Source organism: Tachypleus tridentatus, chromosome 11 (genome assembly GCF_004210375.1).
Source record: "Tachypleus tridentatus isolate NWPU-2018 chromosome 11, ASM421037v1, whole genome shotgun sequence".
In the NCBI taxonomy this organism is placed as follows: Eukaryota; Metazoa; Arthropoda; class Merostomata; order Xiphosura; family Limulidae; genus Tachypleus; species Tachypleus tridentatus.
The window spans coordinates 14723212-14743315 of NC_134835.1; the positions used below are offsets into that span (position 1 = coordinate 14723212).

The 20104-nt window shown below is 32.6% G+C and overlaps 1 long non-coding RNA gene across 1 annotated transcript; it reads right to left on the minus strand.

Moving 5' to 3' along the window:
- Positions 1–8892: 8892 nt before the first annotated feature.
- On the minus strand, positions 8893–13198 carry LOC143231429 (uncharacterized). The gene is made up of 3 exons (XR_013016915.1): positions 13059–13198; positions 9768–9898; positions 8893–9315 (listed from the first exon to the last, which is right to left on the minus strand). It is a non-coding gene; the product is annotated as an uncharacterized LOC143231429 (long non-coding RNA).
- Between the last annotated feature and the right edge of the window lie 6906 nt (positions 13199–20104).

Here is a 20104-nt window from a genome sequence, read left to right on the forward strand (position 1 = left end):
TAACTGTCAAGTTTCCAACAAAGTTAAACATCTAATGTATAATAGTACAAAGTGTTGAGTGTTTTAAATAATTATAACTGTCAAGTTTCCAACTAAGTTAAACATCTAATGTATAATAGTACAAAGTGTTAAGTGATTTAACTAATTATATCTGTCAAGTTTCCAACTAAGTTAAACATCTAACGTATAATAGTACAAAGTGTTGAGTGTTTTAAATAATTATAACTGTCAAGTTTCCAACAAAGTTAAACATCTAATGTATAATAATACAAAGTGTTGATTAGTTTACATTACAACAATTTTTAATACAAAAATCAGTGAGTCACATGTAACCCCAGTTGACATAAAAAATTATAAAACTGACCTTTAATAAGTGCAACTATATTTTCTTTGTTCTAAACTGGCAATCAAAAATAGTATCATTTTGTATAAAACTTCTTGAGCATGTGTTTTCATGACTCAAAGTTCTATAATAATGGTTTTAATGGTTGTTCAGTATTTTGTTAAAATTGTTACTGTCTATTCACATTTCTCTTAAAACCACGTTAGTATGTAGAACTGTAAGCACCTGTGGCTTCTCTTTAAGAATTTGTGTACATATCATCCAAACAAAGAATTAACACTCTTGATTCAACAATCAGATTACCACAATAAGTAAAACTATAAACATCTGCTGTTTCTCTATGGTGACATTCTTACATATCATCTGAACAAAAAACTAACACATCTAGATTAAACAAACAAGTTATCTGGTTTTAAATTTCACACAAAGCTACACTAAGGCTGTCTGCTAGTCGTACCTGATTTAGCAGCATAAGACTAGAGGGAAGGCAGCCAGTCATCACCACCTACCGCCAATTCTTGGGCTACTCTTTTGCCAACGAATAGTGGGATTGACTATCACATTATAACGTCTCCACGTCTGAAAGGGCGAACACGTTTGGTGCAACTGGGATTCAAACCTGCAATAGATTAAGATTTGAGTGCCTTAACCACCTGACGATGCTGGGCCCAACAAACAAATGATAATAACAATATATAGAACTATAAGAATCTATTATTTTTCTTAATGAATTATGTGTTTATCATATGAACAAAAAATTAACAGAACTAGATCCAACTTAATTTGTGAAAGTCAGTATATGTAAATAAGCATTTCTAAAAAGGAAAGAGATGGATGTGACCAACTTGTTTGATTCTCTAAATATAATAATTTATCATAAAACAGATAAAACAGAAGGTTCTTATTTTACATTCTATCTTGTAAATATTGGTAATTTAAGTTTTCACTTCTTAAAAAACTACAGACTTTGTCTTTGGATATCACAAACAAATAATTAAAGCCAAAGAAGCATGCAATATATCACATGACACATAAAAACCAATATTTATGAATTTGTTTTTAATATTAATATTTAAATGAATTAACTAACCATTGTGGGTCTGACAAATATTAAGTTTTCAGTGTTTATGGCAGTAACTGCCCGAGACATGTTTAGGTTCAACAATCAATCTTTTGTGAAAGCAAACTTCAAATAGTTACTACCACAACAGCTTCATCACACTTGAATAATGTTATGTTATTCATTAGTTTATTTTATACATTCTGTTAATAAATTACTGTATTGTGGTTTATATGATTAATCTGTTCCATTATTTTCAAAGATGCATGTATAAGTTGTCATTAACATCCTGAACCAACCTAACATGTGAGTCTGAGTAAACAGTATGGCTGTGATATATTTATCTCTGAGGTAGTTACAGTGATTTATGACAATATAGTAAACAGTATGGCTGTGATATATTTATCTCTGAGGTAGTTACAGTGATTTATGACAATATAGTAAACAGTATGGCTCTGATATATTTATCTCTGAGGTAGTTACAGTGATTTATGACAATATAGTAAACAGTATGGCTGTGATATATTTATCTCTGAGGTAGTTACAGTGATTTATGACAATATAGTAAACAGTATGGCTGTGATATATTTATCTCTGAGGTAGTTACAGTGATTTATGACAATATTATGTTCTAGCTTCGATGTAACTACCTGCACTACACTATTTTTAACTTTTCCTGTACACAAAACTATGTTTTTAACTGAAAATAACCAATAAGTGTGTTGAATTGATAAATATAAAATGTATTGTTGAATAAGTTTAATAAAGTTATTTTTAATATATTTTTATGATGTATTCAGAGTATTTTACACTAAGATTCTGATAACAGGCATATCAAACTGTAACAACAGAATAAAACCTACTCAATTTAAAATCTCTGATTACAGTTCTCACAAAAATAAAGTATTAGTTAAACTTAAAATGTTAAACTGACTCTGGTTCACAGTCTCGTTCTCAGATTTTACTCACTATTCATATCACATTACAATTAATAGTTAGTTTAAATATCCACTGACAATACTGTTCACTAAAAGTCATCATTTGACAACCCTACAGATCCAACTAAAGTATAGAGATGTTGGGATGCTTCAATACTAGTTTAAATAATTGTTAATGTTACACAATAAATTACTTTTATTTTACAATGTTAATAATGTCTATACACACACATGTGGGTTCACTGCAAAACTATAACACTCACCTAACAATAAAAATTAGAATGAATAATTTAAAATATTGGAAGAAGCTAAAGAACGACCAAAAAGTAACATAAATATAAACAAGAACATGTTTACAACTACAGAAATTACCATTGTCAGTGTTCAACATATATTGTAAAGTTGGGTATAGGGTTCAGAAGTAATTATTAAACATCTCTACCTGAACAACTTATGGCAATGTGAACTCAATGTGTACTTGTTTTTCTTACCATTCTGGAGAACTTTCTAACATTTAAGTAAACAATAATGAACGTATAAACTTTCTATAATGTCAAATCTCTCAAGAATTATATTTTGTCTACATATTTTATAACCTTACCTGTACAGTACCACAAAAGGTAACCTCAAACTCCCTGTTTGCTTCACAGATGATATCACCTTGTGTAACATGGAGACCTACAGCACTAACTTAAAATGTATCCTTCATTATGGCTAAAATAATTACTACCTCTGTTATCTAAATATTTAAGGTACAGTAACACCCTTCATAAACATTACCTTTCATAGCTAGATAATTTCTAAAATGCACACATATATACTTATTGACAGGTATCTGTATTTTATAAACTATATCATATCTACATAACTGTTAATCATATCACTTACAGTAACGTATTAATAGCTGGTCACAAAATTCAAATAATGATGGTGGTTTAGATTAAAACTGTTAACTCTTCCTAAATAAAAACAAATAATGTTAAATTTTCCAAAAGTATACATATTTATCAGATGTTAGTAGTTACAGTTTAATTATATCAGACACAGATCACATAACATTACAGAAATAATGTTTTTCTGTTTCAATGTAACAATTCTACCAATAAAGTTTCTTTATCCAGCTATATTCACCTGTCAACATGTAACATTTCCAGTGTGTATATGTAATAAAAACATACCGATAAAGTTTTACAGACCACATAAAAATACTTAACTAATTAATCTAAAGTTTACACAGATGTGTTGTAACACATTCTTACTGCTTTCTTTCTGATGTAGAACTTTAATAACAGAACTTATCACAAGGTAACATTACAAACATGTAGATGTTGAACTTATCACAAGGTAACATTACAAACATGTAGATGTTGAACTTATCAGAAGATAACATTACAAACATGTAGATGTTGAACTTATCACAAGGTAACATTACAAACATGTAGATGTTGAACTTATCAGAAGATAACATTACAAACATGTAGATGTTGAACTTATCACAAGGTAACATTACAAACATGTAGATGTTGAACTTATCACAAGGTAACATTACAAACATGTAGATATTGAACTTATCACAAGGTAACATTACAAACATGTAGATGTTGAACTTATCACAAGGTAACATTACAAACATGTAGATGTTGAACTTATCAGAAGATAACATTACAAACATGTAGATGTTGAACTTATCACAAGGTAACATTACAAACATGTAGATGTTGAACTTATCACAAGGTAACATTACAAACATGTAGATGTTGAACTTATCACAAGGTAACATTACAAACATGTAGATGTTGAACTTATCACAAGGTAACATTACAAACATGTAGATGTTGAACTTATCAGAAGATAACATTATCAAGGTGTTGATTATTATGGTTTTGTACCATGTTATTCTTATCAAAGTTCACTAGCTTATAAATGGTAATTGGATAAACTTAACAGTCCTAGCAATGTCCTGTTCTACATACTCAAATCTGGATACATGTAAATATTAATGTGTGGGTTCACTCGAAAGGATGAAATTCTGGAATCAACAAATGTTCTAATACTAATATTTACTGTACCACATACTCCAACCACAATAAAAGCAGGATATCTGAATTGTAAGGTGCGACCTTATATTCCAAAATCCTGTACGATGTTTCCATTGTCAATGATTTGGTCATTCAAAACAATGTTGCCATGGTTCCTTGACCTGTGTCTGTTGTGGTAAAGACCATAATGCCACCGAATGCTAACTCGAACTGTAAGGGTACACATCCTTCTTATTTTACCTCTTGCCCTAAATGGGTAGAATAAAAAGAAATACAATGTCTCAGGACAGTTAACAATCTCACTTACACAGAGGCTTGAAAATTATTATTACCTATTCTGACCAGTACTTATGCTGCTATAACCTGTTCTACTACTACAATAGGAGTCCAAACAGACCTTACCCTATCCCCTACACAATCTTCACCAGCATATCTTAATGAAACACTTCCCAAAATCAACACAGTTCACGAATCAGTGTCTCCTTCCATCTCTGTCCTGACCACACCTTCCAGTCATTGCCGAACATCACCTTCTTCAAGTCAAGATATTTCCATGGAGTCTCCCTCTCTTGATACCCCAAAAATTAAACAAATAACTCGTCTGTGCACTTAATCATTAGTACGTGTACCGATAAATTCAGACCCAGCCATTTGAGCTAGAGCAGGATCCACAGAGGGAGATAGACCCACATCGAATAAAGAAAAAAAAGTGGTTGTAAGCAGAAGGACTCTCTACTGTCTTCTCCTCTGAAATAATTACACATGGCCACACTCATCCAATGAAACTGTCAAGGTTTCCAATCAAATGTGACTGACATCAAAGATCTTTTTGCCTATTATCATCCCATATGTCTTTCTTTGCAGGAAACATTTCTACAGCCTACAAATACAGTTACTATCTGCCACTGTTCATTATACTAAAACAAAAGGCTATGTGTGGGACAGGGACATGGGGAAGTTTCATTGCTGGTTGATCAGCACGTGCCCACCTGGTCCCTGTCATTTACCACACTATTGGAGGCTGCAGCCAACCATGTCTCCTTGGGTTGTACCATCACTATTTGCTCTCTATATCTTACACCTGAAATGCATTATAACCAATCAGACCTCAATACCCTCATTGAGCAACTGCCTACCCCCTTTTTAATATTGGAAGATTTCAATGGACATAATCCCCTCTGGGGTGGCTCCCGTATTGATACGAGAGGGTGCACCATAGAGCATATGCTCCTGAACCACAAACTGGCTCTATTCAATACTGCCTTTTACACTTATTTTCATGCGCCTAATCACTCATTTACAGTTATAGCTCTTTCTGTCTGTTCCCCTTCAATACTCACTCACTTTCCCTTGGAGGTTGACATTAATCCATGAGGTAGTGATCATTTTCCCATCATCTTACGAGAGACTGGCCATGATCAGTACCACCTGACATATGTACTTTGGTGGAAGTTGGTCCAGGCCAACTGGCCTTCTTTCACTACTCTCTTGGAACTGGATCCTGCCATCTTATGTAAATCATCCACAGGTGATTGTATAGCAGCAATAACCAACAGTATTATACAAACTGCTATTCGATGCATCCCTAAAACCTCTACATGTTCCCCATGGCACCCTCGCCCTTTGTGGAATTCTGCCTGTTCTAAAATATATGGAAAACTCAGAAGCATCCTTGGGATAAATTTCAAAGATACCCCACACTCTCAAACCGCACTGCATTTCAGCAAGCCTTTGTACGCACTCATAAAGATAGACGTCAAAGCCAGTAGGAATCTTGGATTAAATACACCTCCAAATCAGCCTATTCCATCATTCCAAATTACTGCCCCCAATTGTAACCTATCTTTGAGTCATCTGAAGAAAACAGATGCACACGATTCAAAATATCGCTCTTTCTTTGCTGAACATCTTTCATACGATCCATCCATTCCGATATATACAGACGGTTCCAAATTGGGTGACTCAGTGGGCTCAGCCGTGATTTGTGACAGTTCGATTGTGGTACACAGACTCCCCCTACAGTTCCTATTTTCACTGCCGAATTGTATGCCATCTCTCTTCCCCTAATCATATTGAAATAATGCAATATACAAATTGTACAATATATATACGGACTCACTCAGCTGTCTATTGGCCCTGAAATCATTCCATGATAGTCACCACCCTCTTCTCATAAATATCAAAAACAAACTGGCCCATCTTTCTCTCTCATCTGTCTCTGTCCAATTCTTTTGGATACCAGGTCATGTTGGAATTTGTGGGAATGAGCTGGCTGACAGAGCAGCAAAGTCTGTCTGTTATGGATCTATCATCCCAGTACCCATTCCATACATGGACTATGGTCCAGTTATCAAATCCAGACTGTACACCAGATGGCAGGCAACCTGGAATGAGCAACACAATAACAAGCTTTTTCAAATCAAACCTTCTCTAGGCCTTTGGCCCTCTTGCTTCGGTAAGGATCGAAGAGAGGAGGTTGTTTTGGCAAGGTGATGCATTGGTCACAGTTTCTTAACCCACCACTTCCTTTTATCTGGTACTGCTGCACCAGTGTGTGGTCTATGTGGCACTCAGATCACAATCATCCACATTTTGTTATCATGCCGTTGTTACAACCTAGAACAATGACACCATTTTAAGGATATTTGTAAGGCCGGTTGCCCTTGACTTCGGCCCATGTTTTAGTTAACTTCTGACCATTTCACTCAAGTTTTTACATTTTTAAGAGCCATTGGTCTTTTACACTTAATTTAAGGTTTTTCATTGGACTATATAATATTTTAACACGATTTCTTTTACACATTTCAATTTTTATTTTAACCTAGAATTGAAAAGGCCAACTTCAGGTGTCCGTCAGCAAGGGTGTACTTTTTGCTTCAGTCTTCCTGGCAGTTCCTAATTTTACATATTTTACTTTTTACCTTAACTGCCCTATATCTATACTGTACCACATCTTGTTTGACACAGATAGCCTTGTAGCTTTGTGCCAATAAACACTGAATACCTACCTACCTTACACAGATGGTCACATACATCTCTTTCAAACAACTCAGCAACACTCTCTCTTTAGCTTCAGACATGACAAGTTTGGACTCATCAGTTAACTAATCCACCCACAGGTCTAAAGAAGTAAGATAAAATTAAATACATAACAAACAAATCAGAATCCAAAAGACTTTGTTAACTACTAGAAGTTGGATTAAGATATAATTTAATGTTCATGTTTAAAGTTCAGTTTAATTCTTGCAGAATAATAAGTACTAACTACTTTTCTATAGAATGCAAACTTTGAATATCTCAAGGTGAACAAAAGGATCAGATCATGTTTAAGATCCACAAGTATTTTTTGTAAGTGTACTGTGTAAGTTATTGTAATTTGTGTGGACATAAAGAAGTTCTCCATGAATTTATTCAATTTGTAACCATGTTCCACAAAGTTAAAAATCCTTTGTCCATGGTTTAATCACAACAGAACTGACCAGTAACCCTCAAACAAAAGACAAAGATTATTTTAAATCCCTTAAGAATTTATGGAATGTTGACAGAGCTGATAAAAATTAAATTAACACAACATTTATTTTGTTTAAAAATTACTTTTGATGTTAAAATGTAATTCAAGTAATTATTACAAGCATTAAAATAAGGTGTAATTAACTTATCAAATGATCTTTAACCCACAATTGTCTCTTCATACACTTGAAGAGTGGTATCTTCATATCATATAGATATGCTACTTGCTACTGTTGTTATACTGTGAAACAAGAATTACAGTTAATGACATATTTCCAATGAGTCACTGTTTTATCACATTACAACTGATTCATAACTTGTATATATCACTGAATGACAATGTTGAAATTCGTATAAATATCCCTTTCGTGTAGATCCATTTTATTTTACTTGTTCAGTGTTACTGTTTGTTTAGTACCTGGATCTGTGGTGGTCTTACAGAACCTGAAGTATTAAGTACAAGTAATGTGACGTTAAAAAACATATCCAATAACTGTATATGTACTGTTACATAGTTTATGTATTACACATTATTCTGGTGTGAATAGAGTTAGTACCTGGATCTGTGGTGGACTTACAGAACCTGAAGTATTAAATACAAATAGTGTGATGTTAAAAAACATATCCAATAACTGTATATGTACTGTTACATAGTTTATGTATTACACATTATTCTGGTGTGAATAGAGTTAGTACCTGGATCTGTGGTGGACTTACAGAACCTGAAGTATTAAGTACAAATAGTGTGATGTTAAAAAACATATCCAATAACTGTATATGTACTATTATATAGTTTATGTATTACACATTATTCTGGTGTGAATAGAGTTAGTACCTGGATCTGTGGTGGACTTATAGAACCTGAAGTATTAAGTACAAGTAATGTGACGTTAAAAAACATATCCAGTAACTGTTACATAGTTTATTTATTACACATTATTCTGGTGTGAATAGAGTTAGTACCTGGATCTGTGGTGGACTTACAGAACCTGAAGTATTAAGTACAAGTAATGTGACATTAAAAAACATATCCAGTAACTGTATATGTACTGTTACGTAGTTTATGTATTACACATTATTCTGGTGTGAATAGAGTTCTTAGTTTTGGTATTATCCACTGTATTATTACAGCAGTCAAATTACTGGAGTTGTTACTTTAGTTAGGATTATTACCATGTATATTACACTGTCATAGGGTAGTGACCAAGTTGCTGAAACACACCATGACTATTACCTATTTTACATTTTGGTAACAGACCTTTTCATGCAGTATTATGCTCTTTGAACTGATAGCTCTATGGACATAGAAACGAATGAAGCAGAAGTTGAAATAAATGGTCTCAACATAATAAAAACATTGAGCTGGGGTCAGAACACATATATCTCTCTTCAAGAACCATCCAAGTGTGCCAGGAACAGATCCAACTAAAGTATAGAGATGTCGGGATGCTTCAATACTAGTTTGAATAATTGTTAATGTTACACAATAAATTACTTCTCATTATGTAATGTTAATAAAGATTTAACACACATATGGCCTCAATTCATAAAAATGAATAACTACAAATATGAAGGAGACCAAAAAAAATCACAAAATATAATTGAAATGTTTAAATGAAGGAAACATTTATCAGAACATGTTTACAACTACTAAAATTAATGTTCTCAGAAATCAACATATATTAAACAATTGTGTACAGAATTTGAAAAGTATTATTGCACATTTCTACCAGCTACAAGTTATGCCAATGTTAACCCAATATATTGTTTTTCTCACCATCCTAGAGGAATTTGTGGCATTTAGGCAAGAAACAAATGGTGTATAACCTCTTTATAATAATAGATTTTCAAGAACTATATTTTAATTATACACTTACTTAAAAAGTATCAAGAATGGTACTGTCAAACTCCCAGCATGCTTCCAAGATCACACAGGTGTTACCAACTCTCCAAACATTGTCTGTGTCATCTTTCAATTCCATGTCTTCAGTAGAAAACTGAGCATACTCTAGCCAGAGGTACAACAGATGATCAAAGAGTAAAACACAATTAATTAATGTATACAACTTATTTTGAAGTTTAATGTTTTTAAAATATATCTTCATTTATTTCTAAAATAATTACTATTTATGTTAATATTTCAGATACAATAACAACCCTTACAAACATTATCTTTAATAGATGAATAATTTCTCAAATCTGTACACACATGCTCTTTTATGTGTATCTTTTGTAGACATGCACAACTGTTAATAATTATTATTTACAGTATGTTATATTAAAAAGTTATTTATAAAATTCAAATAAGGTGTGATACTCTAGATTAAAACTGCTAAACCTTTTTCTGAATAAAAACGTTTATGTACTATTTCTCCAAAAGTATGCATTTTTATCAGTATCGGACATTAGGTCCACACCTCCTGAGAATAGCCAACAATGATGCTTGGTTGACCCTAGCCCAAGTGGACCAGCTGGATGACCCTCGGGGGCCACCCCAAGCTGCCCATTTACAGGAATTCAAGGCTAAAGTGGTGTGTCAAAGCTGGATCCCTCACCCACCAGGATCCTCTCCTCCCCTTCATGAGTCATCACGCACAGCAAACACATGGGTGGATGTTTAGATCCCAAAGGAGGTAAACTGAAAGTACAGAACCTTCTATGGGAGGTCCCCTTACCATGTACAGGAATCCATCTTAAGGGGGCTTGTTTTTGAATAATGCAATTTGTGACTGCACTGTTATTAGTGTAATACTGTATATAATACCATAAATATGGCTTTTTCACTTTTTCTATAACGTTTGTAATAAAATACATATCTATAAACTTCCATTCATTCGTACAACTTTTTCTGTGTACAACTTTATGTATTTATATCTGATTCACACAGTTTGTACACTCATTATTCTTTTTAGGTATATATAAATAGTTTTATTCTGTTCACAACTTCTTGTATGTGTTTTTTATTTGAGCAATTTGTAAAACCATTATTCCTTATAGAATGTAATAACATTTGTATATACTATTTTGTGACATTTGTAAAATATTTTATTTTCCTAAATCTTATGAATAAATTTGTTTTAAAGTTGTCAAGTTTCAAATGTGGCATAAGTTACTTCAATTTATATAATTACAATAAAGCTAATTCAATATACATAACTCTGTATTGACCTACAAAATATAAATATGACATTAATAGAGATTTGGTGAAACTTACAGTGATGTTATGACTACAGTACGTTACATATGTACACATTAAAATTTACTTATAAATATTTCAATTTTAGTTATATTTATTAAAACATAAAACGTAAATTAGAAATACACTGGAAAACATTGATTTCAGTACATAAAGATGTTATGAGATGTCGCACTCCTGCATCAAACATCCTAAGTATTGTTTAGTCTTATGGATGTAGGGTGCATACGATTTCAAGTATCAATTATACAATATGAAAAACTTAAAATAAGCAAACCAAAAAAATGAGTAAAAGTACATAGCTAACTGATCCTTACAGCCTCATCAGGAACACCCATACAGTTTTCTTAATTAAATCTCCTGGTATGACATAATGCAGGACCAAGGGAATACAACCAAAACTTGTGTTGTGGTATATTTCTGGTTAAGCTCTTTACTATATAAATAAATATACTGTAATACTATGTAAATTTTAATATAAAAACTACAAATACCAATAAAACAATTAACTACAACTCATGCATGTAGTTTCAAGACATTGCTAATGATTCTTTGACTTCAAGTAATGTAGAAATATCTATAACTGTAAAGTATCACACCTTGTGATTGTTTGAAAGTAAACATTTGTAACATCATGAATGAACAAATTCTATAAAACAGAAATAAACATCATATATAAACAAACTAATTATAAATTAATACAAAATACATGTAACACTATTAATAACCAAAGAATAAAGTGCTAATAAAACTAAAAGTAACACTAAAAACAATTTAACAGCTTCACAAATAAAAACTAAATTACAAAACTAAATATAATACATTAAAATTTACTGAAGTACAACATAATATTAATCTCAAAAGTCTCTACTGAATGTGTGATTTCAACCTATCCACTTTATAACATAAGTGGACTTAAAGTATATTTACCATCCATGCATGTCAGAAGTTGCATTACTATCCCAGTTTCCATCTCTCTGTTTGTAGTTACAGCTTAAATTTAATCAATAAACAGAACACAGTGAGTGCTGTTTACTGTTTGTTTCAAACAGATCTCAAATTCTTTCCTCTGATTCACCTGACACTATCTCTGTTACAGCTATCTTCATAAAAGGAAAACCCAGTTCTTGAATATATATATATGTATGTAATTAATCCAGTTAACACATCTACCCTTTTATGGATGAAAAGTACCTTTCAGGTATTGCATGCACAGCTGCATATCAAATTATAAAACATATGTAAAAATATTAAAGTGTATTTTAAAAAATTGTAACAATTATTTCAGAATTGATAAATTATATAACCTAAAAATGTTTCAAAAAACGTTCAATGAAGATTTCTGTACAATTGTTTATCACATCTTAGCTGTGGTATGAAATATAAAATGTATCTAATGAAAACAAGTGTCTTTGATAAAGTAGTGCTCACAAACAATTGACTCTAACTGGGAATGTTTAAAAGAAAAATAAATCTAACTGATAAAAAACAGATATTTCAATTTTCCACATTTGACTGAACCTTAATTTTAAGAACAGGTTGGATATCTTTCTAAACAGAAATGGACTTGAAGTACAATAGATGTTTTATAAAGTAGCAATTACGCTCTTAAATTAAATATTCAAATACTGAGTATTATACACATTTTGAACACTGGAGTAAATCTGATGAAAACAGAAAATTTAGAAACTACCAGTGAATAGTATTTTAATTCTAAAAATTTCACAACATTATATTGGTCACTGTTGTTGTAACTTGAAAACCTGTGAAATTGCACATATGATGAATTTATTTATTTTTTACTCATCACAATGAACCTATATTTATATCTGAATAATATGTACTGTTGATACTATTAACTTATTCATATGTTTAAAAACAAATAAATATGAAGCCCAAACTGTTATCAAGTATTTATCTCTAGTATCTAAAACATTGGAATTATTGATAAACTACCAAAACGTTTACTCACCAACATCATCTTATATTACCCTGACTTCTTTTTGTATTATTGCTTTCTAACATGTAATATTAATATCAAAAGCACATAAGAAATTTCTACTTAAATTACAATTGTTACCAGCTTCACTAAGCTGTTACCCAAAAACAAGTTCTTCTGAGATTCGAGGTTTTCATTGCAAATTTAACAGACGACTCTAATAAGGGAATGTCTGAAAATTGATTTTAAAAAATAAAAGTAATAAAAATATTAAAGTAAAAATTACAAGTACATAAATATTTTCAAATTTATATCAAAATCTGTAAAAAAAAGCTATATGATTCTACATCATGAACTCACAAGTCAAAAGTTCTCTCATTTTCAATCAGAAAAAAAACAAATTGTGTGCATAAAGTTAACATTTGTGATTACATTCTTAACTATCAAACTATTCTCTTTTCTGTAAAAAAGTATTTATTAATAATATGTTTTTACGGATATCATTGAATTAAGCTTTATTGCGATCTAATTCTATATATTATTTTATTGCACATTAAATGAATACTATAGTTTATAATATACATACTACTTGGATTTGTTTTCCAAATATCACCAGGTGAACAGACTAACAAAAGAAAATTTCATTTAAAATGATACTGATAAAAAATGGATGTATAAATAATTCAGTGTGATTCAAAAGGTTTGTTTTGAATTTCGCTCAAAGCTACTCGAGGGCTGTCTGCGCTAACCATCCCAAATTTAGCAATGGAGGACTAGAGGGAAGACAGCTATTCATCACCACCCACCGAGAAATCTTGGGCTACTCTTTTACTAACGAATAGTGGGATTGACCGTCACATTATGACGCCCCCATGGCTGAAACGGCGAGCATGTTTGGTGTAATTGGGATTCGAACCCACTACCCTCAGATTATAAGTGAAGTGCCTTAACCACCTGGTCATGCCGAGTCGACTAAAAAGGACAAAAAATATTTCAGGCAACCAGCTAGTATTCATACTTTTCTGGCCCAGCATGGCCAAGCGTGTTAAGGCGTTCGACTCGTAATCCGAAGGTCGCGGGTTCGAATCCCGGTGGCACCAAACATGCTCGCCATTTCAGCCGTGGGGGCGTTATAATGTGACGGTCAATCCCACTATTTGTTTGTAAAAGAGTAGCCCGAGAGTTGGATGTGGGTAATAATGACACTGCTAAATTAGGGACGGCTAGAGCAGATAGCCCTCGAGTAGCTTTGTGCGAAATGTAAAACAAATCATACTTTTCTTCTTTTAATCAAAATTGTCATGGAACTTGTAACTGTAATAAAATAAATGAAAAGTGTGAACTGGAGCCTAAGAAATACTGGGTAACACACACTAAAAGCAGTAGTTGAAACTTGACACATCTTTTTTTTGCGAGCTAAATAATTCTACGTAAAAAAAACTTATAGTATTTAACTGTTGGTATAATTTACAGAGCTGACGTGACTTAACAATACAACAATATACAAAATTAATTCAAAATGAAATGAGGAGACCTTTTGACGTATTAACCATATTGCAAGTGTTTGACGCGAGGTCTGAGATGACATATGTAATGTGACTAACATATATTCTCCTTTGCTTTCAATTATGCGTTCTTATAATTACCATAACATGAAAAGTATCTAAATGTTAATATACTAACTGGAAATAACCAGTTTCAGAATATATAGGAAATTATATGAACTGATTTCCCAGTTTTGTTAAACTGAAATAAGTTTTCTAGAACTTAAAATTCATAATTTTCTCTTGCCATTTTCAATATAAAATTTTGTTCTACTGTTACTATGTCCACTACTATATAAACATTGATGTCTAGAGATAAAGGTTGTCAAACAGCATGCTAACAAGTGTTTGTGTTTATTATATATTTGTATATCAGTTCCAAGAAAACACTATTTTAGTTTCACAAAAGTTAACATTTTACAAAACTATTATAAATGTCTGCCATTTTTTAAAATAAAATGTATAAGCTATTAAACTTTCTATATAAAACTTTATATTTTTTATAAATATTTTAATTCCACTAAACATTTATTTTGTCGTGTTTTCAGCTTTAAAGTAGCAGGGTATCTGTTCCCATAAAGATGATACAAGTTGAAATATCCTGCAGTAACATAAAATTAGTTACCAAACTAATCGTGGTTCTCAACTGCCTGTGATTTGTATGATTAGTCAGTAACAATAAGGTTATACAAACAATGTATTTTATTGACTGATTCACTGTGATAGTTACCTGCCCCTAATATTGTTGTATATGTATTTTTTACTATTCAACACAATGGAAACCAAACAATACATGAAGTAAATTATATATGTAAAAACAGCTGGTTTGTGTTGAGAAAATCTTTATGTATAGGAGCGAACAACTTTTCGACCTTCTTCGGTCATCGTCAGATTGACAAAGAAAGAAAGAGGTAACTGACCTAGAGCTGACCATTTGTTTGAAGTGGGTTGTGTAACTGAGCATAGGAATGTAGAGGGCGTGCTTGATGTTTGATTATATTTATTAATAAAGGTTTTGTTTGTTTGTTTGTTTGGGAATTTCGCACAAAGCTACTCGAGGGCTATCTGTGCTAGCCGTCCCTAATTTAGCAGTGTAAGACTAGAGGGAAGGCAGCTAGTCATCACCACCCACCGCCAACTCTTGGGCTACTCTTTTACCAACGAATAGTGGGATTGACCGTCACATTATACGCCCCCACGGGTGGGAGGGCGAGCATGTTTAGCGCGACGCGGGCGCGAACCCGCGACCCTCGGATCACGTGTCGCACGCCTTACGCGCTTGGCCATGCCAGGCCTACAGTATATGGTTTCGTGATTTTTTAATTCGTGGGATATATTTACTTTTGTTGGTTGATTTTGCTTTTTGTCTAGGTGTGTGCGTATTATGTTTTCTACGGTTTGTGGAGGAAACTTATTAATGTTGATGAAGTATTGTTTTATTTTGTCTAATTCGTTGTTAATTTTATCTGGTGAGTATAGTTTTGTGACTGTGTTTATTTAGTTTCTCAGTATGTTGAGTTTTTGTTTTGTTTCATTAACTGAATTTAACTGATCTCCATTTATAAGAACGCTCTGATTAATTCCATTTTGTCTGCTGAAAAGACCACATGTCTACAGCTTTTTTTTTGTCAGTACCTGTGATCCAATGGTTGTTTCGTCCTTTTGGTGTAGTGTTCTCTTCCAAGTTCACTGAGATTGGTCACTTCGTAGTAATGTGTATCTTACTGTTTTATAGGAACAATTAAACCTTTACTTTCTTTAGAATTCACCACAAGATATTTACTCTGCTATTGACTCTATGTAAAGAACGTAACCTAAGAAACTTAAGATGTATTTTGTATATCAACTACTTCTGTTATTAACAGTGTCAGTTTCACTTACATCATAAGTGTCTACCATACGACCCTATTGGATCATCACAGGTTAGACTAACCTATCACATTAAATAACCTTCAATGACCACAACTTTGATTTTTACACGTTTGATATTTGTCTTTTCTCTTCTGGGAGCCAAACTGCTACTAGAAATAGTAAGGTTGTCCGTAAACACAGCTTGATATGGTGAGTGAAAACATTCACATTAGTAAACAATCAACATGAGACTGAATTGAATATACCTCCTTCTAGATGCTTTAGACATGTTAAAGAAACACAGATAACACAAGATAACATTAAGTCCTTTTCCATAATAGGATTCTTTAGAGACTGAAAAAAGACATGAGACTCCAAGGCGTACAGTTAACTCTGAGCTGGTCACCGCTGTTAACAAGATAAAGTGATTGGATAATTTTATAACAAAGAGGAAGAACTGTAAACATGTTTATTTGGTTATAAACCGACAGATTTATATACCAGATTGTTTTATATACCAGTTGAGATGATTGTTTACCATATTTCTTTTCAGAAGTTCTAGATCTGGCTAATAAATAATCGTTTCTAAACATTTGAACACAGTGATAAATTAATCGAAATACGTTACATTGACCTTGTTTCTTTGACTAATCAGTCTAATTGTATGGTTTGATTGTAATAAAATGTAATATCTATAGTATTTATACTGGTCTCTGTTTGTATCCCTTTATTTATCAATCAAATTTTAAGACAATAAATGCTCAGCTAAACGGATTTCTTGTATTCGAACTCCATGTTTTCTACTGGATATGTTTAGTTGTGAGCGACACCTGACATGACCTAGTGATTAAGGTGCTTGTTTCATAACCTAAAGATCACTGGATCGAAACCCGTCTTCAAACACGTTTACCATTTCTACTTTAAAGGCGTTAAAAATGTGACAGCCAATCCCACTTTGGTCTGTTAATAACCCATGATGTATTCATGGTAGAAAATTTGAAAGTTTCTAGTTACACTTTGCTTTGTTTGATGGATTTAAAGCAAAACAAAAACCAAATGTTCAAAAAATGTTTCATTCGTAACAGATTATTTCGGAATCAATAAGCATGTGTTTAATATTATTTTTAACGTCATCATCTGCCACTCGATTCCTTCAAGGAACAAAGGGTCGCAATCACTTGTGGATTCTTCAACAGGATTTTAAGTGAGTAGGTTGTTAGTCCACTGCACCTAGCCGTCCCTAATTTAGCAGTGTAAGACTAGAGGGAAGGCAGCTAGTCATCACCACCCACCGCCAACTCTTGGGTTGCTCTTTTACCAAAGAATAGTGGGATTGACCGTCACATTATAACGCCCCCACGGCTGGGAGGGCGAGCATGTTTTATATAGAACACATCTGGGTCCAGTTTAACAATTTTTATACCAGTTCTTTACTTTCGACTACATCACCAAAATGAACGAGTCTGACACTGTACACCCAGCCTATTAGAAAACATCTAGGTATTCTGTGTCTGGAATGTCCATAACTGTGTCTCTGTGAACGGCAGCTAAGTCTGTGGTTATTGTTGCAAGATTGAAATAGGAGTTCGTCATAGACATTTCAAATTACTAACATTTTACCTTATGTAAATCATCAGTCAAAACTGTAAACACAAAGTTTTCCTGTATGTAATAAACGTTACAGAAACTCGTCATATTTACACACAAAATGTCAGATAGTAAAACTAGCTCCGCTTTCAGTTACCTCTACAAGTGTCACTGTGACTTCTGAGACATCAACATGGGTGTCACTGTGACTGAAGCGAAGCTGTTATTGGTGTGAATATCGTAAAAATGGTGTTATTATAGTAGCTTACAGTAAACACCCACTTCAACGAAACTATATCAAAATAAAAGTCGAATATATCCCTTACATAATAAATTATGTCAGTGATATTGTGTTAATTGGTTTGGTGTAGCTTGAACTTTGTTCAAAGTCACATGAGAGTTATCTCCGCTAGCCGTTCCTAATTTAGCAGTGAAAGGCCGCCAACTCTTCAGCTAGTCTTTAGTCATGAATAGTGGGATTGACCGTCACTTGGCTGAAAGGACAAGCATGTTTGCTGGGACAGGGATTCGAACCCGTCACCCTCACATTGGGACTACTCATCTGGTCATACAGGACTAATATAGTGTTAATGAAGGTATACCAATAATATAGTGTTAGTGAAAGTTGTAGAAAATGTTGATGTATGTTGCCTTGTTTCTTAATTCAAGTTTAAGGATTATCTCCATCTTGAAAAGTCCTTCATCTGAACATATCTTCACAATCCATGTACATGATTATTTTTCATAATCATCACATACATTCCCAAATGTGACAAAGTATTAGTGACATCCAACTACATACTAAATTACAAATAATGTTGTTACTGTACCACTGGAACCTTATATTCAAGATGTTGATTTGGTTATTCAAAATTATTTTAATATAACATTCTGAACCCTGTGCATCCTACTAAAAATATAAAATGTATTAAATCATCACACATGAACAATTTTAATATTTCAGTAAATATAGAAATGTTTTCTTGATCAGTTTCTGTTAAATAATAATTTAGTATTGAATGAATCAGGTAGGATCGAACATGTAATGAAGATTTAAAAACTTGTTTGTTAGAATCTTTTAAACAAGCCTATCTAATAATAGTAGAACTATACAAAGATACGATAAAATGTAAATTAGTTAGTACTTTGTATTTTCAGTACAATAGTTGTACTGAAATTAACAAATGTAAAGAAATTCCTCATGTTGGTCAAGAACCAATGTAATGAAAATATATCAAACTGTCTGTTCACTGTTTAAATAATTCAGTCTTTAATTGTTGTTCTTTTATAATTTTATTTATACAGCACACCTGCAGTTTTGATCAAATCTTATTGCAAAAACATATACATGATTTCAATTATTCGTATCAATAAATTATCTGAAGATGTGAATATAGTCTTTTTGAATCTCTCCTGAGTAACATGTTTCAACAATATCCTTTCCACGCCTCCCAGTAACTCAACGGTATGTCTGCGGACTTACAACGCTAAAATCCGGGTTTCGATACCCGTGGTGGACAGAGCACAGATAGTCTATTGTGTAGCTTTGTGCTTAACTCAACACAACAACAATCCTTACCATAATTGATGTTTTGGACTACATGGAATCAGATATTACTGTTATATCATTTAAATGTGTCATTATATCTGTGATCTGCCTTTACAGGTTAAACATACTGATAAGTTATGATGGTAAGTATTTTGCATAAAGAAAATCAAACAATTCTACTTTTGAACTTACAAACAGAAGGACCAGTAAATACGTTTATCTATAGTTATTTATATATACACTAGAATACACACATAAAATTTGAATACAGTTTTGGTAATGTCAATTTTCAGCTTTGCTTGACATCTGTAGTGTCTATATTTTTAAAGAAAAAGTTATTGTACGTTGATTGTGAATTTATGAAAACTTAATATTTCTCATACACTGTAAATATATTTCCGATAGATACCACTTCTCATAATATGGCTTTACTGTTTAGTTTCTACTGCCACTAGTTCCACCTACCCAAGGTTTCAACAGGAACGTCACTACTTCTACTGTCGCAGCCGCTTCCCAGAAAAGAAGTACCAGAAGTGTGAGTCGATATC